Source organism: Epinephelus lanceolatus, chromosome 1, assembly GCF_041903045.1.
Source record: "Epinephelus lanceolatus isolate andai-2023 chromosome 1, ASM4190304v1, whole genome shotgun sequence".
Classification (NCBI taxonomy): Eukaryota; Metazoa; Chordata; class Actinopteri; order Perciformes; family Serranidae; genus Epinephelus; species Epinephelus lanceolatus.
This window is the reverse complement of record NC_135734.1, coordinates 1,098,354-1,123,906: the sequence shown is the minus strand read 5'-3', so window position 1 is coordinate 1,123,906 and position 25,553 is coordinate 1,098,354. Positions and strand designations below refer to the sequence as shown.

Here is a 25,553-nt window from a genome sequence, read left to right as displayed (position 1 = left end):
ACTGTTGCTGAACCTAGACCTGACCAACTGCAGCAACCCCAGATCATAACACTGCCCCCACAGGCTTGTACAGTAGGCACTAGGCATGATGGGTGCATCACTTCATCTGCCTCTCTTCTTACCCTGATGCGCCCATCACTCTGGAACAGGGTAAATCTGGACTCATCAGACCACATGACCTTCTTCCATTGCTCCAGAGTCCAATCTTTATGCTCCCTAGCAAATTGAAGCCTTTTTTTCCAGTTAGCCTCACTGATTAGTGGTTTTCTTAGGGCTACACAGCTGTTCAGTCCCAATCCCTTGAGTTCCCTTCGCATTGTGCGTGTGGAAATGCTCTTACTTTCACTATTAAACATAGCCCTGAGTTCTACTGTTGTTTTTCTTCGATTTGATCTCACCAAACGTTTAAGTGATCGCCGATCACGATCATTGAGGATTTTTTTCCGGCCACATTTCTTCCTCGAAGACGATGGGTCCCCACTATCCTTCCAGTTTTTAATAATGCGTTGGACAGTTCTTAACCCAATTTTAGTAGTTTCTGCAATCTCCTTAGATGTTTTCTCTGCTTGATGCATGCCAATGATTTGACCCTTCTCAAACAGACTAACATCTTTTCCACGACCATGGGATGTGTCTTTCGACATGGTTGTTTAGGAAATGAGAAGCAACTCATTGCACCAGCTGGGGTTAAATAACTTGTTGCCAGCTGAAAGATAATCGCCCATGCAGTAATTATCCAATAGGAGGCTCGTACCTATTTGCTTAGTTAAATCCAGGTGGCGACTTTTTTTTTGGCCAGGCAGTGTATGAGTCAGACTCTAATCTCACCTGTAACCCTGATGCATCTCCAGGCTCCTGCCTCTCCTGATCTTTCCTTTCTGCTGCTTTGGCAAAAAAATGTCGAATGTCCATTTTTTTCATCATAAAAGCGAAATGATTGACCATATATCAAACTACTTGCAGACAGAAACACTCTTTTCCGTGTAGCCTATAGTCTATTCTGTGTAGCCTATGTAATATGAACATAATTATGTTGAACTAGTTATTCTGCAGTCACAGACATCAATTGAATTGCATAAACAAACCAGATGTCTACCAGACGCAATTCAGTTGGTGAGTGCACCTAGTCATTGCTTAAACCTTACCTAGGAGTTTGCAACAGTTATTTCTAACATTGCATACCAAAACTGATTTATTACTAGCTAAAGGTAACATGACAGCACCTTATCTCTGCCTCAGCAAACGTTATGAGACCTGTTAGCTAATAGCTAGCTACAGTAGCTAGTGCTAGCTCTCTGACGAGCTGCACCACCAGTTAGCAACATTACAGTTTACATAGACATTTAGGATGCAAACTAAACTTTTAGCATTGATACAACTCTGTACAGAAAAATAATAATTGTTCAACATTTTATTCCCTATTTTCAGTAACTTCAATCTTACTTGCTGCCTAATCAAAATCCTCGCTGTTGCCGATCGATTGTGCTTTGACTTTGAGCTGCCGAGCTCTCATCTCAAGACGCTGACAACCTGTCAGTGATAGGCACGCTGGTTGAGTATTGACGCCAAGGGAGGGAGGGAGGAAAAGTAGGCTGTTGATTGGATAGCTTGCTGAACGCAGCTGTCAACCAGGCCAGATAAGGTTTCGCAAGTTGTGAATGGTAATTCTAAAACAGTGATTTTGCGAAGTAGGCTACAGTTTTCACTCAGCATTATTTTTTATAGGGGCAATTCGTGTTTCCGTGGCTTTGGTATGGACATGTCCATAGCGTCCATATCTAAAACTACGCCTATGACTAGAACATTACAAGAAGCTTGAGAAAAACTAGAGATTCTTTCTAAGTATTAAAAGTAAGGCTGAATCTCAAAATAAGAGTGGATAGCCACAGCTACAGTATGGGCTGTAGTTTCCCGGCATGGCGCAGCGCAGGGTGGCGAACCCCACGCAGAGCTACTTTAGAGCAGCGCAACCCAAGGCACGCTCAGTTTGGTAGTTTGGCAGACCGAGGTGCGCTGAGATGGGTGTGGCGGCGCAGCAGGGTGAGGTGTCGACAGATCCAGCTTGGCGCAGTGACAGTTTCGTGCCAAAAGGCTTCGCCGAAGGTGCGCTAAAAGCTTGCCAGCTGAAACCAGGTCTACTGTCAGCGCAGGGGGAGCGCAGCCGGTGTAAGCCAAAGTTTGGCTGACCGGCGGACAGTGCGCACACGTCACCAAAACCTCACAGGCAGGTTTCCAGAATATCAGGCACATTAATAATGCAATAAATACCCCCAAAAAAAACACTATTCAATGCAACTATCTGCAATCAGCATATAAATGTATTTCTATATCGACTGTCCCGTCGCATCTGATGTCAAATCAAAGGGGATTGGCACCATTTGGCACGCGTAATGGAAACCCAACCTGATTTGATTAACACAGCTGCAAACTAATGAGGTCACATCCCTCTCAGCGAACCACAAACAGCCACAGCATCAGATAGGAAGTATATATTCAGCATCTTACATCTTAGAAAAGCCCGTTCTTTATATTTGGACACTGCGAGTTTTGACTTCCCGCACCAAAACATCAGTTTCCTCCTGGGAGAAGTTTGGCTGTCTGACGCTGCTGCTCTCTTCTGCCATGGTGAATTGAGTAAATTCTCATTACACCTTCGTGCAGTGCATTTAAGGGCGAGGAGAGGGGCTCATTTGATTGGTGTGATGTGTGTAAAACCCACTCCACGCCTTCTCTTCTCCCTCTTTCCGACTTGTGCAGGTAGGAGGGACGGAGGTGGGACAGACGAGTAGCTGCGCCAGCGCGCACGGTGTGCCAAACTTGCAAAATCTGGCTGACCACACCCAGTTGGCGAAGCGCAGGTGTGCTGCGCCCCCGCCTCGCCCGGTCTGCGAAACTAGAGCCCTATGTCTTTAATGTAAGACTGAGTGCTCTCTTTTGCTTGATGAAAAAATTATTATGAGAATGTGTGGTCCCTGCTTGGTCACCAAGTAAAAGATGATGATATTGAAGACTACCAAAAGTTAAAACTGATTTCATGGTTCAAAGGCTGGTAGATTTTGCTTCCTATTTTCTTCCATGATTTAAGTTTTAACAGACATTGAGCTGTCTATCAACATTAGGCTAAATTTAGCTTTTAAATTGTGAATCTTTAGTGGCCCTGGCCCTCTTAAAAAGCTCAGAAAAAGTCATAAATAATTTGAAGGATGTGGTGTAGCAGTGAGGTCTGTTAGATGTCAAACAATGACAGTATAACATAATATTCTTTCAGGAATTACTGATTTGACTACATTACTGCTAAACGAAAAAGTACATATATATATATTACATGTATAGTGCATTATTCAATTAATAATTACATCCATATTTCTATGAGTTTTTTTTGTTGTAAATGAATCCTGTTTACAACTTTAATCTGTTAATGTATTTTGTAATGTAATGTAATGTATTTGATTCATTTTAAACCATTTGTTCAAGTGAAAAGAAATTAAAGATCTTCTTGAATAAATGGTGATTTGCATGAACATCCCTTCAGATATTTTCATTAATTTACTATTTCATTTGTATTTTTTTTTTTTTAGAACACCATCACATCTTCATGGAGCATCAATTCACCTAAAAAGCTCTATCTCACATTAGGTAGGCCTCATGTAGATCACACTAAGGCATGAGGAATTAAGGTTTACAAACAAAACTAAAGGGCTTTTGTAGTGTAATGTACTGATTTACTGAAGTGTTTATACTGTACCTTTAAGTTGACTTTTAAAGATACGTGTTGAAGCAATGTACTCTGTGCAACTGACGAATCACACACTGATTTATTATTGTATGTATTCTTATGACACACATACATTCATTGAGCACTTAAGCATTGTGGTGGAGAAATACCTAGGATTCACTGTGAATCATTTCTAAAAATAGCATGAGGATGGGCTCAGTTAGGGGAAATTCCAGCTTGTCCTGATATGACTCTAGAGGAGGTGGGCTTAGACTGCCCAGAAAAGCATTACACGGTGAAATTAGCTCCAAGGGAGAAAAGGAGAGCGGGGATACTATTATGAACGAGTGCAAGTAAAGAAGCAGCCATCAGGGGGAGAACGGAGAAATGTGACACCGTTATGTTTCAGCTCCAAGGGGGAAGGACTAAAGAAAAAGTGGAAACTCAGCAGAAATGTGACACCGTTACGATCAGAGCCAAGTGGGAAGGATTAAGAAAAAGACAACTCAGCAGAAATCTTCACAATAAAAATGAGTGCAGACAAAGAAATTCCAGTCCTGCTCCGGAGCTTGACTCATTGAGTTGTGAAACAAATGTTTATTGGACTTGCAACACATTAACACAAGAAGCATACTCCACATACTTCATTTTTTATTTTAAACCAGGCATTATATTTCAAAGACAGTCAACAGAAGCTTGTGATTGGCCACTACTTGCATTCAACAACAATGATACTTGCTCTGAGTGTTGTAGGGGTGACATCAGCGCCGTTAGATGTCCTGCATGTAGATGTTCAGGAATCACTCAGGTGTTTATCCCCTTTTCAGTCTGAAGTATACCTGGCTGACATGGCCACCATTCAGGGAACAAGGTACTCAAAAGGCATGATTGTGGTCTATAGTTGTACAGCAGACCTTCCTGATTATGCAGAGATTGTGTAAATTGCACTTGTTGGGGAAAGTGTGCATTTTATCATAAAAAAACAGATGTCTTGGTATGATGAACACTATTGTGAATTTCATCTGGAGAAGACAGATCACATAACTCTTGTTGAACAAGAAAGTCTGCTGACTATTTAGTCAGGCTTTATTCCATCCGTTGTGTCATATTTTCAATGAATGTGGTATTACTGCTATTTCAACATTTAGTTTTACCTTTGGTTTCACGCATATCGAGTAAAATACTGTGGGCGAGGGCACACATGCAAAGATATTTTTGTATCATATCTCAGGGAGCTGCGCCGTGGATGTTATGCCCGTGCCCTATAAAGAGAGCGCCCGAACAACGCATAGTGCGTCCAAATTCACCCTTGTTCTTCTCTATGGATTTTCTCCGCAACCGTGAGTCGTAGCGAGAAGCCACTCATATCATGTGAAACAGCGGAACCACAGCTTTCCGACAAGACCAAGCACTTGTTGGTAGTCCAATGTTTTCACAGCGAAAAAGATGATAAAATTACACTAAAATGATGTATAACAAAGCTTTCACACAGCTTTGCACACACATTACTCTTGGATGGATTACTCGCGAATGCAGGGTCGCACAGAAATGCCACGCATATCACATGAAAGCGTAGGACCAGAGCTTTCCTATGATACCACACACATCTATATATTGGCTATCACGTCCGCCTGGCACAAACCACATATTTTGGACAGCTGTGAAATGACAGAATGTCCCAGCATCATGGTTCTTCATATATGGCAGAATATGTCAACTTCCAACTTGCTATGGTGAGATACATGTAAAAATGTAAGAATTTAGTGACATGGATTTGTTTTTTTTCATTGCTATAAAAATTAATATAAAATACAGGCACATAGAAGGACATGTGGTGATGGCAAATCTGGATAGCCCAGATTGTCCTGAAAAAAACAAGATATATATAATATATGAGCTTAAAAGTAAAGGAAGGAAAAATACCCCAAAAAGGCCTAGGGCCCAAAGGGTTAAACAGTGATATTAAAAGGAAGGTGAGAAATTATTTTCAGCCCCAAAACTATTTTATCTTCAGTGTTTTTTTTAAATCCACACTTGAATGTTGGCCATTATCAAGAAAATATGTAGTTTTCTTAAAAATCAACTGGAAGAATAATGTCATGTGCTTGCATAAGATTTCTGCTCAGTCATTCTAACAAAACCATAATGAGCTTGTTTTCTTCACATAGTTATCTTCAGGATAACTATGGCCAACAAGCAAGGGCAAGAAATGTTGAGAACAAAAAGCATGACTATGAAAATCTCTGGAACCTTTTATGAGATAGGGGAGAGTGGGATAGGCAGCCATAGAATTGGTTCTATGTATTTTGTATTATTTGTGTTTTTAATATATTTTTATATTTTAAGTTTCAATTTGCACTCCATGCCCTGAAGTTGGGAATTTTAACCTACAATATTTGTATTTGTATCAATAAAGATCAACATTTTCCCCAATTTCTTTTTCATTTTATTCATGAAGGGGTTCTTGTTTAATTTATATCATTTAATTAATCACAATTAAAAAATAACCCTTAGATACCAGTTTTGATCATATACCACTAACTGCTTTTTGAAAAATACACTATAATTAAATGTTCTAAAAGCAAAATTGACTTCAATTATTATTAGTATCATCGGTTGACCCAAATAGAAGAAGAAGAAATGATTTTGCACTTGTCCTGTGCATTTGACCCTAACTATGTAAGAGCAGTGGTTCTATGGCAGACCCTCTGTGCTGTCATCAGCACAAATTATGTCCCCATGTGAAAAAATCCACCATCCAGCCTGATTTTTTTTTTTTTTTACAACTTGAGTACTGGTTAGGGCTAACCCTAACCCGCTGAAACTAGCTAGCTAGGTAGCCTAGTTATTAACCTGTACTTGCTAGCTACTTACTAGCTACTTACAGCAGTGTCATCATCCAAAAATAGCATTCTTCTGATAGAAATGTTTTTGGGATTTTATTTTTTATTTTTTTTAACCTAAAAACACTTGCTGGTAAATATGGAGATATATTTGTGTCTTTATTACATGCGAGAAAATAAATGATATGAGAGGGGAAAAAAATGTTTGAGAGAAAAAAAAATATTGAGAGAAAAAGTTTTCACACTGATAGCAAAAAATAATAATATTTGAGACTAAAAAAGTTTTGAGAGAAAGTATTTTGTCATAGAATATAAATTTTTTTTTAAAGATTTAAAAAATGATTTCCAAGAAAAAAACATTTTTCATCTCTCTCTCAAAACCTAAGTCTTTGCTCTCGTGTCAGGATTTTGCTCTCACTGTGAAAATAATGTCATGGGCGGGGCCACGTTCCTATTGGCCAGTCTCAATTGACAGCTAGGTGAGGATCGTCTTGGGAGTCGAATTCAACTGAATCATTCATCCACCATGGTGGATTCACCGGCATAGATGTGCTGCGTTATTTGAGAGCGGAGACTCCAATGTTTGGATAAGATGGTGACACACACAATTGATGGGTAGCTAGCTGAGCAAGTTGGTTTCAACATCATACCTATAATGAATCCCTTTTCTCACCTAATGTTATTTTACTGAGATTGTGTTATTAACTGCACTAGCCAGCTAGTGTTAACTTTACATCTAGCTAGGTTATCCCATTAACGTTACTTTACTACGGTGCTTTTCTCTTCCAACATTCCATGTGTGGCAGGGTGAGCGCGGCTACACCTCCGCCCTTAATTGGCATCAGCTGGGCCTAATTTCCAGTTGTCGGAGCCTAATTGCGCAGTGGTGGCACCTGCGTTATTTGGTGTTCCCCTCACGGGCGCGCTCACTTGTACCTGGCGTTTACCTGGCGAGGGCTGTGTGTGGCGTGCTCCGGTTGGCATGCTTTGTGTGTGTCGTGCTCCGGTTTCTGTACCCAAACTTGGGACTCATTAGGTAGGCATGGGTGTTGCAATGTTTGTGTACTGTTAAAGCGTATTATGGTGTCACAGCTGCCGTGACTCTTCGCTTTACAGCGGCGTTGGCCGTTCCTGTTGTGTGCAGCTTTGGGGGGGGGGGACTTTGAAAAGCGTGGTGTCTGCTCTTCCTCACTGAGACGGTGACTGGGTTTGAGCTGTGCGCTGTGCTTAAGCTCCCTTCGCTCCGGTAAGCTCGCTCTGTTTTTTTATTTCTACTTCTGCTAGTTCTGTTAACTTTATGTTAACAGGTTGTCCTGCTCTCTGTCCTGCTGTAGCTGAGGCCACAGCTTGTGGCTTCTCCTCCTCCTCTGTGCACTGTGTGGGGCTGCACTCTGTAGCCCGGTGACGTGGGCCGTCAGCTGGGCATCCTGAAGGACGGCTATCCACGGCCTCCAGCCCCGGTGCGGCCGCTCCGTTTTCCACTGCTGTTCTGCCGGTTTTCCACAGACGGATTAAAGCACACTGTAATGCGGCTGTGCATTCATACGGCTTTGGACCTCTGTGTTATATTTGGAAGTCCGTCTCCTGTACCCATATTTACCAGTGTACGAATCTGTGTGACCTTCTGTTGTTAAGAGTAGTCTACAGGTTTGAGTGTATTCCCTTGGGGGGGAATTCCACAGGTGGTGTTGTCGGTTCATTTCCCTCTCCTCTCCATTTGGCCACACATGCATAACGTTATATATGCATATCCCCTCCCAAATAACGCAGCACATCTATGCCGGTGAATCCACCATGGTGGATGAATGATTCAGTTGAATTTGACTCCCAAGACGGTCCTCACCTAGCTGTCAATTCGATTGAGACTGGCCAATAGGAACGTGGCCCCGCCCATAACATTATTTTCACAGTGAGAGCAAAATCCTGACACGAGAGCAAAGACTTTTGAGAGAGAGAAGAAAAATGTTTTGAGAGAAACAATTTTTTTTGAGAGAAAATGTTTTCACACTGATAGCAAAAAAATAATATTTGAGAGTAAAAAAAGTTTTTTGAGAGTTTTTTTCTTGGAAATCATTTCTTAAATCTCAAATTATTTTTTTATATTCTATGACAAAATACTTTCTCTCAAAACTTTTTTTAGTCTCAAATATTATTATTTTTTGCTATCAGTGTGAAAACTTTTTCTCTCAAATATTTTTTTTTCTCTCAAACATTTTTTTCCCCTCTCATATCATTTATTTTCTCGCATGTAATAAAGACACAAATATATCTCCATAGTAAATTTCTTTGGGAGTTTGTGTCAATAACTGAACATCTAACTGTTTAACTGAGCATGTGCAGAGTGAGTGGCATCACTCTAGCTTACTTTGTCAAATGCATATTGTTGTCTCAAACGATGTTTGGGTAGGAGTAATTCCTGGACTCAAAATATTTCTTGGAGGTGCTCTTTGGTTAGGGATACATGTAGACATCACAAAGAAGTTTCAAAGCAATCTCTTTAAAAAGTCAAATACCTTTATAATTGCATGGTTATATTAGATATAGAAACAGAAGTGCATTTCAGTCTTTTGTGAAGGAACAAACCAAATTATTTAATATTGGCACAAACAATCATCTAGTTATAGTCCTCATGGCTTTAATGCATTCCTTGACCCAGAAAATGTGTATTTTGACACCAAGATTGACCTTCTATGTAGCTTGGAAGCTGAGATATTGGCAGTTATAGATCTTACATGGCCATCTTGGAAATCCAAGATGGCCGCCTTCCACTATCTTGATGAAGTTGCTCCCCTTCTAGATTGAAAGTTATGATGATGAAGAACATATGGAAAAAAATTGGTGCTTTTGTCCGACGCGTCCCCATTATTTTGCTAAGCCGCTTGACTAATTGTTCCAGAGGAAGGCAACCCTGATGCCACACTGACCTTTGTTCCACAGGAACACACACCTGATGTCCCTGATGTGTGCTTTTTATCCTCTGAGTCTGTGACACACTCTGTTAGTACAGAAGATACTGTGATTCTGAACCCTTCCCCTTCTGAAAGGCAGAACCCATGGTCTGCTGTGTTTTCCATTCCAACTTTCTTGCACAACAGTGAGCTGGCTTTGAGGCAAGGCAACGAGAGTTATTTCAGACATGGCACCTCACTGATGTCACCAAACATCAAATCAGACATTCTGGAGCACCTGGCAGAAGCCATGCTTTCCTACACAGCTTACCCCAATGATGTCTAGAGGTCTGCAGTAGCACAAGCACTTGTAGAGAGGCATCCCTGCTTGAAGGATCCTGGCTCTTACAGTGGATTTGAGGGGTGGCAGCAAAGCTTGAAGTACAAATGCAGAAACTACCGGACAAAATGTAAAACACCGGGAAGCCCTGAACTTCTGATAAACTCAATGAAACACAAGCTGGAGGATGACAGAACATCTGCTAAAAACATCGAGAAACCAAAAAAGGCAGAATTAAGTTACCTGCCCCCCACACCCACCTGGTGAAACAGATGACACCCTTGAGAATGTGAGACTTGACATAATTGCAGCCAGCAAGCAAAAAGGCAGCATCAAGAGCATAAATAACATGATGGCAAAGACATACAGCTGGAGAAGAAAGGAAGTGGTTTGCCAGTCTCCAGGGGTGGCAGAACTGAAAGAAAATGGCCTACTCCTCTTCAAACCATTCCAGGTAAGTGATTTATAATTTATACGTTCCTCAGTTAACAGCTCAATTCAGAGTAAACTGTTAAGTGTTATTTATGCCATTAATGAGTGAAGAGCAGTGTTGTTGGACAACCCCTATATGAACCTTTTGGTTAACAGCATGTATTGAAGTCCAACAATTTTGGAGGAGTACTAGATTGCATACAGTTGAAAGGTTGGCAACTTCTCACACCTCTTGAATGTCCTAACAGCCAAACAATTGCTATCTTACAGATAAATGAGGCGCTCCGGAGGTGCATCGCAGTTCCACTGGAATCAACATTCATGTCCAACCCAGACAGACACACTCCAAAGCTCCTGGAGCTGTTCAGTGCGAAGAGAGGAGCCTTTGGTCAGCGCATCAAGACCTTGCTAATGGACCTGATACAGGTGAGGTAAAAGTAGTAAAAAGTTCCAGGAACATCATACAATGAGTAGTTGGGTTGGTATTTAATTATCTTGCTCTAACTGGGTGGATCTTTATATATGTTGTTAATGAATAGTTGCAAGTGGTTCTTTTGAGTGATTGATGATGGTTGGCTTCGTAGAAAATATACGCCCTGTGGAGTAGGTAAGACCCACAGTAGTTTTAGTTGGAGTAATACTGACTGAAAGACATTTTTTTTTCATTGTAGGACTGTATGACCAATGCACTTCTGTGGTGAAGAAAAGGGAGGTGACCCTGGGATGCCTTATTGAGTACATAGGAGAGATTGGGCAGGAGCTCAACTCAGACTACTATGTATTTTTTTTTTGAAAGGAGTTTGACATTTTGAGAAAAGCTTTTATTCTTAAGATAGATACAAATCTCATGTCTGTGAGAGTTCAGTACAGAGCTGGAGTCACAGCTTGGTTAGCCTCAGACTAAATACTTGAAGCTGAGTAAACAGCTAGTCTGACTGTCCAAAGATAAAAAAAAAAACAGACAGGAAGGTGGTACCACTTACTGTGCCAATGAAACTTAACAGAACTAGATATAATTGATTACTTTCTTAGTAAGGCAAAAGTTACTGTTTATTATTCAGTATAGTTTGTAGTAGATTGTAGTAAAGACCATGGTAGCACTGTATTTACTGTAACACTATCTACATTTGGACAGACAGTGAAGTCACCATTTCTGACAGCCTGCAAGGTGATTTTGATTTCCTTTTAATAGCCTTTAGGATATTGGCCGACACATTGCTTCGTCTCCTGCTGAAAATTTAACAGTGTCACAAAACAGTACAACAAGCGGGTTCTGTAGAAGACGGTGTGGTGGTGGTTACTGATTAAAATGATAAAAACATAAAAACCATTAAAACAGTTTTCTGGTAAGTCAACAATCAATAAGTAATCACTTGATAAAAATTTGGTTGTTGTCATTAATTTAATTATTAATCAAAACTCCAAATTAATAGTTTAGCGTATTTTATGAGACTGCTATCATTTTTCCCTTTACGGGAATGGTGCCCCAGGAGGTGATTTAATGTTAATTAAGTCACATTATTTAACATAATTATTAATTATTATTAATAATTATTAATTATTTCCGATAGCCAATTAAATCCCTACATATTTGGTGCCCCTTGGTGAGACCTAATATATTGATCCCAACATATTTGGTGCTGCCGTGTGAGACCTAAAATTATGTTGCCAAAATATATATGTTGATCCCAACAACAGTCTGTCTTAATCATTATGTTCTTTTTGTCATAGAGGGAACAGCAGATAACACTGTGCATGAGGACCTGAGAGTGCATAGTATGAGGATCTATGGTTGCCATGAGCTGGATGCGGTGGACATCATCTTGGAGGAATCCCAATGCTAGCTGATCTTGACAACCTGGCATGGGCATGTTGCCCACTCTTCGGGATGATATATGCACTGAGTCTCAAGTATCCACCCAAACTTTCCAACACTTTTGAGGGATTTCAGAGACTTCTTGCAGGACTCAATACACTGTGCCCAGAACTAACCTCAAAGTTTGTTGCCCTCAAAAACAAGCTTCTAGCCTAGACAGTCAAACATGGCTTTTGGCCTTGTACTTATGAAACACTGTTCAGTTGTTTGTGTGTGTTGAATGTCGTACATTTTTTCTGAGCCTGAAAAATGTTTTGGACCATTTTTTGTAGATGTTTTCTTGAGGATCAAAATGAAAGAAAACAAAATCAGGTGAGGTTAGGTGGATTACCTTTTACCTAAAAAGATAAAGATACTTGCCACTCACATATTGACTGTTAGAGAAAACCCTGTTTTAACACTGTTGCTGTGTAAAAAGACGCTTGCCCAGTGACTGAAAATCTGAACCACTGCACAGCATCTTGGAAGGCATCATTTCTTAAGAATTTGGCTCTGTGCCCCAGTGTTTTCATTTCAAAGAAATATTTCATGAGTGAAATTAAGAGTGCCCTTTGAAGTGGCCCTTTTACAGCTGCTGCTATACATTGTTGGGCACAGAATACTTCCAGATTTACTTCCGTTATTTGAGAATTTTCTGCTGGTTTGTAGTGTCAAGGTGTTCTGCTAAGCTGCATTTCATATGCTGAGGTAAGAATTTCTGGTATGGAAATTGTTTTGATGTTAAAATGGTTTAAAAAATGTACACAAAAATATGCTACAGTGAAAGTGCTCTAGTGAGCAGCATTTTTTATGCCAATGTCAGCATATCTGTATATCAGTAGTTTAATGTTAAAATGTTCTAAGCTGTATTTTATGTACTGAGGTCAAAGGTCAGTCTTTTGATGTTAAAACGTTTGAAAACATTGTATACATACTAAAGGACAGGGAAGGCATTCTAAGCTACATATATAAGAATGGTTAAGGAATTTTAAACTTAACTACTGTTCAGCTCATTGTCGCTGACAGTACATGGCAGTACTTTGTATTTATTTGCTGTTGTTTAATAAATGTGGGAGATAGTTATGTCTCTTTGCTTCATGTTTAAATTTTTGAAGTGTATTAGACTTAAAACATTAAAAAATGGTCAAACTTAATAATAGGGGTGTAACGGTACACACAAGTCACGGTGTTCGGTATGTACCTCAGTGTGGGGACACGGTTCGGTTCGCTTCGCTTCGGTACAACGGGAAAAAAGCAACAAAAAGTCACACATGTATTACACTAGCTTTTTTTCATTTATTTTGAACAGACACCAATTGACTGTAAAACTACAAACCATCTCCTGTTATAAAAGTAAAAAATAAACAGAATTAAACACCACTGCTCCTGCAAGCTTGTAAATGGCAGGGACCATAGACTGGCTGATGTGCGCAAAGGATAGGACCCTGTAGCATGGCTCAAGTGCTTTCAATAAATACTTGAAGCCAGGCTCCTCTACTATGGCATATGGGCGCATAGATGTGGATATGCATATGCCAATTGCTTCGGTGATGTTTTTGGCCCTGTCTGTGTTCATGTCAAGAGGCTGCTTAAAAGCAGCGGGGATAAGTTGTTGCACACAAGTTGTTTTTTTCCTCACACCATATCCTGGTGATGCCATCTTATATGCGTTAACATGTTTGATGTGTTTCAGTGTTTCATCTACCATTATATTAGGGGGGCGCCCCATCCCCCCAATGGCACCCCTCACTCCCCCTTGAAGGTCTAGTTAATTTTATTAGGGGGCCAAGCCCGAGGGGCCTCAGGGAACGTGTATGCAAGCAGAAGCGTTTCCTAGGACCAGCGGTGCTAGGAACCCTATTGTTTTTGTAAAGATTTTTATAGTTTTTCTCTATTTTTATTCTTCTGTTGATAAAAATGGTGCTGCAGGCTAAACTGTGCAAGGGAGGGTGGTGCAATTTGGAGGGTTGGTCCAGACCCCTGCACGTACCTCAGATGAAAAAACTACATATGTCTGACTGCAGAGGGCGCTATAACCAAGGCCAATGTGTTTTGGCCTATAACTCCCACACCGTATATCGTACATTCAAAAACGTTATATCCCCAGATTCCCTGAATAGAGCTGAATCACTTTGCAATTGGCCATGCCCATTTCTGCCTTAATTTTTTTTCCGCAAAATTGCAAAAACTGGAAAACCTACTTTTTTGAAATCCTCCTTGGGATTTTGTCCGATCTGCGTGAAACTTGGCACGTACACTCTTCACCTGGACCTGATCTAAAGTTATCAAAAGAATTTTGTTCTGTCAAAAATTCCGCAAATTATTAATGAACAAATTTGTGTAGCTAGCTATAAAAATGTAAACTGTTGCATATCTCAGTCAAACTTAATGCTATCAACACCAAATCTCAGATCCTTAGTTGGCATGACACTGTGAAGGTATGAGCCGAATTTGGTATATATATTGAAGGTGGTCATGACTGGTCAATGTGGGTGTGGCTTATTATAGGATAAACAACAAACATTTATTACAGCTGAACTATTATGCTGAAGGCTGTGAAATTTATAGGGTACATATAGAATAGGACACAGATCTTCCATACCAAAAATTGTGCATATGCTCCACTAGGTGGTGCTATAATGGATGCAAATGCGTTTTTGCGTGTAACTTCCAAATTTTAAATGACACATTCATAAACATTATGTCTATGTGTTCCCTGAATAGAGCTGGGTTTTCTGACACAGGCCCTGCCCACTTCTGCTGCACATTCTCTTTGCTAATTCGCCACATGTCCAAAACCTACTTTTCGAACTCCTCCCACAGTTTAAGCACCACTTGCATGAAACTTTGCACATAGAATCTCCAGATGTGTCAGATCAAAAGTTATCAAAAGAATGTTGGCACTCCAAAAAATGCGCTAGTTATAATCAAACTATTTTTTTTGCTAGCTAAAAAACACATATTGTTTCATATTTTGGTCAAAATAAATGCTTTCAACATCAAACTGAAGTCACTTGTTCCCGAGGTCATCAAGAGGCTCTGTGCCAAATTTGGTGCAAATCAGCCTATAGGTGTCGCTATAACAGATGCAAATGCGATTTTGCCTGTAACCTCCACATTTTAAACAACACATTCATGGACATCAATGCAATGTATTTCCTGAATAGAGGTGGGTTTTCTAACATAGGCCCCGCCCACTTCTGCTGCAATTTTCCCTTGCTAAGTCACCACATATCCAGAACCTACTTTTTCGAACTACTCCTACGGTTTAAGCACCATCTGTGTGAAACTCTGCACATAGAATCTCCAGATGTGTCTGATCAAAAGTTATCAGAAGAATTTTGGCACTCCAAAAAATGCGCTAGTTATGAACAAACAATCTTTTTTGCTAGCTAAAAAACACATATTGTTTCATATTTTGGCCAAAGTAAATGCTTTTAACATCAAACTTAATTCACTTGTTCTGGATCCAGAGGCTCTGTGCCAAATTTGGTGCAAATCGGCTAATGGGGGCACTAAAAACCCACAAACATCAAGTCTCAAGTAAAAGATTTGAACAAAATTTGATGAGTGTGATGTGGGATCACTCCTGAGGCTGGACATAAAGTTAAGTAATAATTGGTCAAAGTGGGCATGATTTATTACAATAAATCCAAATTGCCACACATTCAGCCTTTCACACTTCCAGCGCATTTCCCATTACAGCAAATACCGCGGCACGGACGTCGGCCCGCGTCCCTGCACTCGCCCTGAGCCCGTTGTGCTTCAGGGTTGACTTCCGTGGGCTTCGTGGGGCACGGGGGCTGAGTTGCGCGGGGAGGCTTGGCCCCCGTTCATAACAGCTTGCAGTTCTAGTTTAATTTTATTTTCTATATAGTGCCAGATCACAACATAAGTCATTTAAGGTTACCTTTTCTATAGAACAGGTCTATACCCTGTCCTTTTATTAAACAAACTAAACAGCCTTATATTATTTATCTTAGTTACACAACGGCATGTCATTTCTGTCTCTACACGGTGTGCGTTTACAATCCTCCTCTGCTCTCTGTATCTCACATGGCGGAGTTCCGCCCCAATGCGCACACAAACACACAGACACGTGCGCCCACTTACAGGTGAGCACACTAGAGTGTGGCTCGGGCCGCATTTTCCTGATAGAAGAGTCTGACGCAGTTTGTTACCTGGCATAGTTATTGCTATGGACAGTGTAACATGCTGCTCACACAGCAGCGCAGCACAGCGCTGGACTATGGAGATAGATTTGTTTCATAACTGGGGCATTCTACCGAATGTGTGCAAAGTTAGGCTAGAAATATTTTGAAATTTTGTATGTTTTATTTCCAAAACTTTGTCCCTATATATAGTACCATATGTAAAGGTCACATATTTAGTAAAATGACTGTAAATTTTTATATTGTATTTTCAGACTGTTTTGGAATGTTTTTCCTCTCTCAGAATTTGTCACGACCAAAACATATAGTATTATATTATACAAAAATATACAGTACAGGCCAAAAGTTTGGACACACCTTCTCATTCAATGTGTTTTCTTTATTTTCATGACTATTTACATTGTAGATTCTCACTGAAGGCATCAAAACTATGAATGAACACATGTGGAGTTATGTACTTAACAAAAAAAGGTGAAATAACTGAAAACATGTTTTATATTCTAGTTTCTTCAAAATAGCCACCCTTTGCTCTGATTACTGCTTTGCACACTCTTGGCATTCTCTCCATGAGCTTCAAGAGGTAGTCACTTGAAATGGTTTTCCAACAGTCTTGAAGGAGTTCCCAGAGGTGTTTAGCACTTGTTGGCCCCTTTGCCTTCACTCTGCGGTCCAGCTCACCCCAAACCATCTGGATTGGGTTCAGGTCCGGTGACTGTGGAGGCCAGGTCATCTGCCGCAGCACTCCATCACTCTCCTTCTTGGTCAAATAGCCCTTACACAGCCTGGAGGTGTGTTTGGGGTCATTGTCCTGTTGAAAAATAAATGATGGTCCAACTAAACGCAAACCGGATGGGATGGCATGTCGCTGCAGGATGCTGTGGTAGCCATGCTGGTTCAGTGTGCCTTCAATTTTGAATAAATCCCCAACAGTGTCACCAGCAAAACACCCCCACACCATCACACCTCCTCCTCCATGCTTCACAGTGGGAACCAGGCATGTGGAATCCATCCGTGCACCTTTTCTGCGTCTCACAAAGACACGGCGATTGGAACCAAAGATCTCAAATTTGGACTCATCAGACCAAAGCACAGATTTCCACTGGTCTAATGTCCATTCCTTGTGTTTCTTGGCCCAAACAAATCTCTTCTGCTTGTTGCCTCTCCTTAGCAGTGGTTTCCTAGCAGCTATTTGACCATGAAGGCCTGATTCGCGCAGTCTCCTCTTAACAGTTGTTCTAGAGATGGGTCTGCTGATAGAACTCTGTGTGGCATTCATCTGGTCTCTGATCTGAGCTGCTGTTAACTTGCGATTTCTGAGGCTGGTGACTCGGATGAACTTATCCTCAGAAGCAGAGGTGACTCTTGGTCTTCCTTTCCTGGGTCGGTCCTCATGTGTGCCAGTTTGGTTGTAGCGCTTGATGGTTTTTGCGACTCCACTTGGGGACACATTTAAAGTTTTTGCAATTTTCCGGACTGACTGACCTTCATTTCTTAAAGTAATGATGGCCACTCGTTTTTCTTTAGTTAGCTGATTGGTTCTTGCCATAATATGAATTTTAACAGTTGTCCAATAGGGCTGTCGGCTGTGTATTAACCTGACTTCTGCACAACACAACTGATGGTCCCAACCCCATTGATAAAGCAAGAAATTCCACTAATTAACCCTGATAAGGCACACCTGTGAAGTGGAAACCATTTCAGGTGACTACCTCTTGAAGCTCATGGAGAGAATGCCAAGAGTGTGCAAAGCAGTAATCAGAGCAAAGGGAGGCTATTTTGAAGAAACTAGAATATAAAACATGTTTTCAGTTATTTCACCTTTTTTTGTTAAGTACATAACTCCACATGTGTTCATTCATAGTTTTGATGCCTTCAGTGAGAATCTACAATGTAAATAGTCATGAAAATAAAGAAAACGCATTGAATGAGAAGGTGTGTCCAAACTTTTGGCCTGTACTGTATATATCAACCTGTTATGTTTGTTCCTTCCCTTGTCTAAAGATTTACATTTTTTACAAATTTTTACTGAAGGTTTTCACAATTAAATCTATAAAAATTAATGTTTTTATCAAATTTCGAAGTTCAAATCATAGAATTCTTCAAAATGTAAATGCAATCTTTCTTTGTTTAGTTTTATTTGCACATAATGTTAAAAACAGACAGTATAAAACTGACAAGATTAAAAAGGAAATGTGCAGTAGAGGTTAGAAGCCACTAAAGGCTTATCAAAGAACCTCCTCTTAATTAAATCATACAGTAAGGATAAGAAATAAACAAAACAAAACAACAAACAAACAAAAAGGGGGAAGGACAGCAGAAGGACAAGGAGGAGGAATGAGATAAAAAAATCAAGACAGAACAAGAGCAAATAAAATCAACAAAATCAATATAAGATTATGTGTTTGACAATGCACAAACAACTAAGAAATAGTCAGACCAAAAACAAAGGCAATTCAAACAAGGAAAAAAATAATAATTCCACATTAAAGTTGATTAATTAAATACTTTTTTATTTGATTTTTGAAGATTGCCAGTGAAGATGGTGATAGGTTGTTCCAGAGAGATGGTCCTCTATAACTCAGTGAGAATTGAGCAAGGGAAGTCTGACAAAAATGAATGTCTTTGGACTGTCTAAAGGAGTATGAGTGAATATCAGAAGAAAAAAATGAAAACATTTTGAAAAACACTTGGTAAGTCATGAGTTAAATGTATGAATTTATAGATAAATACACAAATCTGGTATTTGTTTACATCATAGATAGATAAAAGTTTGTATCTTCTGAATAAAGAAGCTGAAGGGTAACATCTATTAACAACAACCAATCCTTCTCAGAAATCTTTTTTGGACTAACAGAATCTTATTAAGATAAGTAGAGCATGTAGCGCCCCAAACAGAACTACAATACATAATATAAGGAAAGATTAGACTGTAGTACAAGGTTAAATGACAAGAATGATTGGTCAGTGAACAAACTCTGCTCAAGATACCAACTGATTTCATAATCTTTTTGCATACATGATCTATATGGAGTTTCCATTCCTTGTTGTCTCAGATGATTTTGGCATTTTCTTTTGAGTATTTTTTGTTTTTAGCGCAAAAGAGCACAAAAGTTAGATTTATTTATATTAAGAGAGAGTTTGTTCATACAAAACCAATTTGAAATAGATGATAATTCCTCATTAGCTTCTCGAAATAGAGTATCAACATTTTTATGTGATGCAACTAGACATGTGTCATCAGCAAATAAAAGAGGTAAAAAAAATTGCAAACCATTGGCAAATCATTGATATAAATCAAGAACAAGAGAGGTCCAACGATAGAGCCTTGGGGAACACCACAAAGTATCTTCGCTCTATGTGAGGAATGCCCATTAAATGATACATACTGTTCCGTGTCCTTTAAATAATTGAGCAGCCATTTCAAAGCAGACCTGTAGGAAGATGCAGCAGGTCCTAGTAGTGGCTGCTGCTGGAGCCAGGGCTCGGCCTGGTGGCAGATGGCTCCTGCTGAAGCCTGGGCTCAGCCTGGTGGTGAATGGCTCCTATTTAAGCTTGGGCCTGGCCTGATGGTGGATGGCTGCTGCTGAAGCCTGGGCTCAGCCTGGTGGTGAATGGCTCGTTTTTAAGCTTGGGCCTGGCCTGATGGTGGATGGCTGCTGCTGAAGCCTGGGCTCAGCCTGGTGGTGGATGGCTGCTGCAGAAGCCTGGGCTCAGCCTGGTGGTTGATGGCTGCCGCTGAAGCCTGGGCTCAGCCTGGTGATGAATGGCTGCCACTGGAGCCTGGGCTCAGCCTGGTGGTGGACGGCTGCTGCAGAAGCCTGGGCTCGGCCTGGTGGTGAATGGCTGCTGCAGAAGCCTGGGCTCGGCCGGGTGGTGGATGGCTGCTTCTGGAGCCTTGGCTCGGCCTGGTGGTTGATGGCTGCTGCAGAAGCCTGGGCTCAGTCTGGTGGTGGATGGCTGATGCAGAAGCCTGGGCTCAGCCTGTTGGTGAGTGGCTCCTGTTTAAGCTTGGGCCTGGCTTGATGGTAGATGGCTGCTGCTGAAGCCTGGGCTCAGCCTGGTGGTGAATGGCTCCTGTTTAAGCTTGGGCCTGGCCTGGTGGTGGATGGCTGCTGCTGAAGCCTGGGCTTGGCCAGGTGGTGGATGGCTACTGTTGCTCGCTTCCAGTGGGCCCAGGATGGTGGTAGATGCAGTGGGCCAGATTGTTAACCCATCAAAAATCTCTTAAAGCATTGTCCATCCACACTTCAGCAAAACTTCTCCATAAATGACTTGAATATTTCATAAATAAAGTGTTTGTATGTTTGTTAAAAGTATTTAAAAAGTCTAGAAATACAATAAGACATTAAAGCTGCAAGCAGCTGTGATCGGACCCTCGCTCCCCCATGCAACCGGGGGGGCTTGAGGCACAGGGGGGCTGTGGCGCGAAGCGAGAAGGGAGAAAAAACCTGGCATTCAGGGGTGGACCCTCATCACACGTGAAATTTCGAGCAAATCGGACAATGCATGAAGGATTTATACCAAGTTGATGTTCTGTGGTGAAGGATGAAAAGTCGCCACCGCTGCGGCCTGCAACATGACAGGACATGTGTGTCACTGTGGAGATTCATCAACTTGATCATGTGGCCACAAAATGTAGTTGATAAGATCAGGAGCTTGAGGTTGGTGTTTGTCAGTGTAAAAGATGGCATTTCCTGTTTCCACAAGGGGGCGCCATGAGCGAGATTGCCTACGAGCATATGGAGGCATTGAGGGCGCAGCTCTTATCATGTACAGAAATTTTGAAGCAGTTTGGATGAATTATGTGGGACAGAGAGCTGCTTGAATATGCATGGCGATGGATCAAAAATGGCAGCGCCATAGCAGCAACGCCCTTTGACCTACAGACATGCAGAGCACAACTTTTGATCAGCATGGTCTCTGGATGATCTGTACAAAATTTGAAGTCGATTGGATCAATCAATCAATCAATCAATTTTATTTATAAAGCCCAATATCACGAATCACAATTTGCCTCACAGGGCTTCACAGCATACAACATCCCTCTGTCCTTAGGACCCTCACAGCGGAGAAGGAAAAACTCCCCAAAAAAAACCCTTTAACGGGGGGAAAAAACGCTAGAAACCTCAGGAAGAGTAACTGAGGATGGATGGATGAAATCCCTAGGACGAGTTCGTTAAAATACAACATGTGGAAATCACGCAAAAATGACAAGTCAAAATCAAAATGGCCGACTTCCTGTTTGGAGTAGACCATTGGTGCCAGAGACTTTTATGTGCGTCTGGACAACACACACGTGTACCAATTTTCATGTTCCAACTCCAAAAAAAAAACCCTATGGGGAGGGGTTTTTGAAAATTTCAAGGGGGCACTATAGAGGCATTTTGTCCCCCCCCCCATGGGTGACGCCCCTATCAGATGCAAGAGCTCGCCATTCTTGACCTGTGTATCAATTTTCATGAGGATATGAGGTTGCTGAAGCCATCAAAAAGCCAAACGTATTTGGTGGCGAGGGAGGCGCCATACCGGCCATGCCCCTTGACATAGAGAACAGCTTTTAATAACTTTTGATCAGCATGGTCTCAGGGTGATCTGTATCAAATCTGAAATTGATTGGACAAAATCTTTAGGAGGAGTTCGTCAAAATACAAGATGTCGAAATCATAAAATCCCCACCAAAATGAAAAGTTTAAATCAAAAAGACTTTTTTGTGTGTCTGGGCAATATACACATATGTACCAATTTTCATCTTCCTACTCGAAAAAAACCCTATGGGGAGGGGTTGTAAGAGCTCACCATTCTTGACCTGTGTATCAATTTTCATGAGGAGATGAGGCCGTTGAAGCCATCAAAAAGCCAAATGTATTTAGCGGCGAGGGATCGATAGTCGCCATGCCGCCACATGGACATCATTAGACGTAGCTTCACAGCGTTCATAAGGTAGCTTAACCAAATTGTCCTGCATGCATTAGAAGTGGAATGAAGTTGATGCGATCAAGTTTGTGGCATCAGTACATGTTAAAGCAAAAACCGGTCACTTCCTGTTACCACCAGGGTGCGCTATGAGTAAGGTGGGATATTAACATATTGGGGTGGAGCTATCATCATGTCCAGCAAGTTTGAAGCTGCTGAGATCAAGTATGTGGGTGTGAGAGCCGTTCGAAATTCGATGGCGAGAAAACGAAAAGTCGCCAAAAATTTATCAGGCCCTAGTGGCCACGCCCCTTGACATGGAGAAAAGCTTTTAATAACTTTGATCAGCATGTTCTCAGGATGATCTGTACCAACTTTGAAGTTGATTGGACGAAATCCCTAGGAGGAGTTCGTTCAAATGTAAGTTGTGGAAATCGCCGTAACGAAAAAATTCAAAACAAAATGGCCGACTTCCTGTTGGGTTTTTACCATGACGTCAAGAGACTTTTTTGTGCGTCTCGGTATGATACATGTGCGTACCAAATTTCGTTTGCCTACGACAAACTAAAGGGGGGGGGGGGGGGGGGGGGGGACCATGTGCAACCATGTGCAACCGCCCAAAAATATCGAATTTCGGATCTCTCCGGACGAATGTGGAAGGTTAGAAGCATTTGGCGAAATTTGGACACGAAATGTCGGAATAATAATAATAACTAGAACTGCAAGCAGTTAAGAACGGGGGCCAAGCCTCCCCGCGCAAAGCACGACGGGCTCAGGGCGAGCGCAGGGATCAGGGCCGACATCCGAGCCATGGTATTTGCTGTAATGGGAAATGCGCCACAAGTGTGAAAGGCTGAATGTGTGGTAATTTGGATTTGTTGTAATAAATCACGCCCACTTTGACCAATTATTACTTAACTTTATGTCCGGCCTCAGGAGTGACCCCACATCACACTCACCAAATTTTGTTCAAATCTTGTACTTGAGACTTGATGTTTGTGGATTTTTAGTGCCCCCCATTAGCCGATTTGCACCGAATTTGGCACAGAGCCTCTGGATGACCTCCAGAACAAGTGAATTAAGTTTGATGTTAAAAGCATTTACTTTGACCAAAATATGAAACAATATGTGTTTTTTAGCTAGCAAAAAAGATTGTTTGGTCGTAACTACCGCATTTTTTGGAGTGCCAAAATTCTTTTGATAACTTTTGATCAGACACATCTGGAGATTCTATGTGCAAAGTTTCACACAGATGGCGCGTAAACCGTAGGAGTAGTTCGAAAAAGTAGGTTTTGGACATGTGGCGAATTAGCAAAGAGAATGTGCAGCAGAAGTGGGCGGGGCCTGTGTCAGAAAACCCAGCTCTATTCAGGGAACACATGGATATAATGTTTATGAATGTGTCATTTAAAGGGCCCTATTTAGATGGTCTAAAACGCAAAGCGCCAGGCGTGCAGCGCATGGGCATGTCCCAGTCACTTGCTAGCTAGACAGCGCATTTTTAGACTGTGCACCATGGCAGAGAGTCTAAAAGGGTTGGACTTTGTAAATTAGTCATGGGTGTATTTTTGGCATATCATTCAATAAGCCAATCAGAGTGTCACCTCTCATTCCCTTTAAAAGAGGCGCGATTGGAGCGCATGGCGGAGAGATGGTTAGATGGCAGACCTACCAACTGGAAAGAGTGAGCGTTTTACAGCTGAGGAGACGATAAATGTATCTCTATATTGACTGTCCGGTCACATCTGATGTCAGATCAAAGGGGATTGGCACCGTTTGGCACGCATAATGGAAACCCAACCTGATTTGATTAACACAGCTGCAAACTAATGAGTTCACATCCCTCTCAGCCAGCCACAAACAGCCACAGCATCAGATAGGGAGTATATATTCAGCATCTGTCATCTTAGAAAAGTCAAAAGAAAAGAAACAAGATGAGACTGCGAGAGAGAAAGAGAGAGCGCGCGCGCGAGAGAGAAACGCTGTCAACAAATTGTAAATTATTCAATTAATTTTATTTTAACCCGGGAGGTTAGAGAGCTCCCTCTCCAGCATCCTGAACCCCCCCAGCCTGAAGGTGCATGAAGGGCTGGTCCTGTGGCTGCACCGTCTGGTCTGGCTGCGCGCTGGCTGCGGAGCTGGGGTCCTCCTCCTCCTCCTGACAAGATGATCTTAAGTTTTACGTTCTAAAAGCTTTTTTTTTTACATATATATTCGTATAAGTTTATCAAATGTTTTCACATCTTTGATTTTGTGATTTACATGCCAAAATGATCACAATTCAATTGGGAAAGACAAGTTCATTTTACAGGCTATGCATCATCAGCCCGTGAAGGTCTGCTCGCAGTTCCGTATATTCGGACACTGCGAGCTTGGACCTCCCGGATTATGATGATCATTATTACTGCGATTAGATCATTCTGATTAATGACTGACCATTAAGACGTGTTTCTGATAAATATTTTAATGTGCACAATAATAACCTTTCACAGTGTAATCATATTTTTATTTGTTATCTTTTGCATATGTGTGGCTGCTCCGTGTGTGTCTGAGCAGAGTGCACGCGCGTTGTGCACCCGCCTAGAGATGCAAATTACTAACTTGTTTAACAACGAAATACTGCGCCGTTGACTTTAGACCAGGTTTTTGTTGGTCACTGGCGCATTTGCTTTTTACGTCATCTAACTAGCAACGCGCCATGACTGCGCCTGACCACTCCTGTGTTTTTAGACCAACACACCCAGAGAAGCACAAGTTCATTTGCTAGTTAGACGACGAGGGCGCAGGGCGTGAAAATGACAACTGCACCTGCATCTAAATAGCAATGATACTTGCGACATGGATTATGCGCCCTCCGCCGTCCGCTTTAGACCATCTAAATAGGGCCCAAAATGTGGAAGTTACATGCAAAAACGCGTTACCCTATAAATTTCACAGCCCTCAGCATAATAGTTCAGCTGTAGTAAATGTTTGTTGTTTATCCTATAATAAGCCACGCCCACATTGACCAGTCATGACCACCTTCACTACATGGTCTCAGGAATGGCCCTACATCATACTGACCGAATTTCGTAGAAATGGGTGTAGCCCTTGCACGGTTTAGCCTGCAGCACCACTTTTATCAATGGAAGAATAAAAATAGAGAAAAACTATAAAAATCTTTACAAAAACAATAGGGTTCCTAGCACCGCTGGTCCTAGGAAACACATCTGCTTGCATACGCATTCCCCGAGGCCCCTCGGGCTTGGCCCCCTAATAATAATAAGCAGCGCGATTACAATAGGGTTCTTACGGACAACTTCATCATCGCTCAGGCCCTAATAATAATAAACAGCGCGTTTACAATTGGGTCCTACGGACGACTTCGTCATCGCTCGGACTCTAATAAACAGCGC

At 41.4% G+C, this 25,553-nt stretch overlaps 1 protein-coding gene and 1 long non-coding RNA gene across 27 annotated transcripts in view; both read left to right on the top strand.

Annotated features, from left to right (window-relative positions):
• The window catches only part of plekha6 (pleckstrin homology domain containing, family A member 6), a 374,661-nt gene that overhangs the window by 173,460 nt on the left and 175,648 nt on the right, over window positions 1-25,553 (top strand). The gene's annotated exons all lie outside the window — the stretch shown is intronic.
• LOC144463153 (uncharacterized) lies at window positions 8,641-13,156 on the top strand. 2 transcript variants are annotated; one of them, XR_013491341.1, is made up of 3 exons: window positions 8,649-10,240; window positions 10,489-10,644; window positions 11,950-13,156. It is a non-coding gene; the product is annotated as an uncharacterized LOC144463153 (long non-coding RNA). The 2 variants fall into 2 exon arrangements; XR_013491442.1 differs by lacking the exon at window positions 11,950-13,156 and adding an exon at window positions 10,890-11,934 and having other exon boundaries at window positions 8,641-10,644.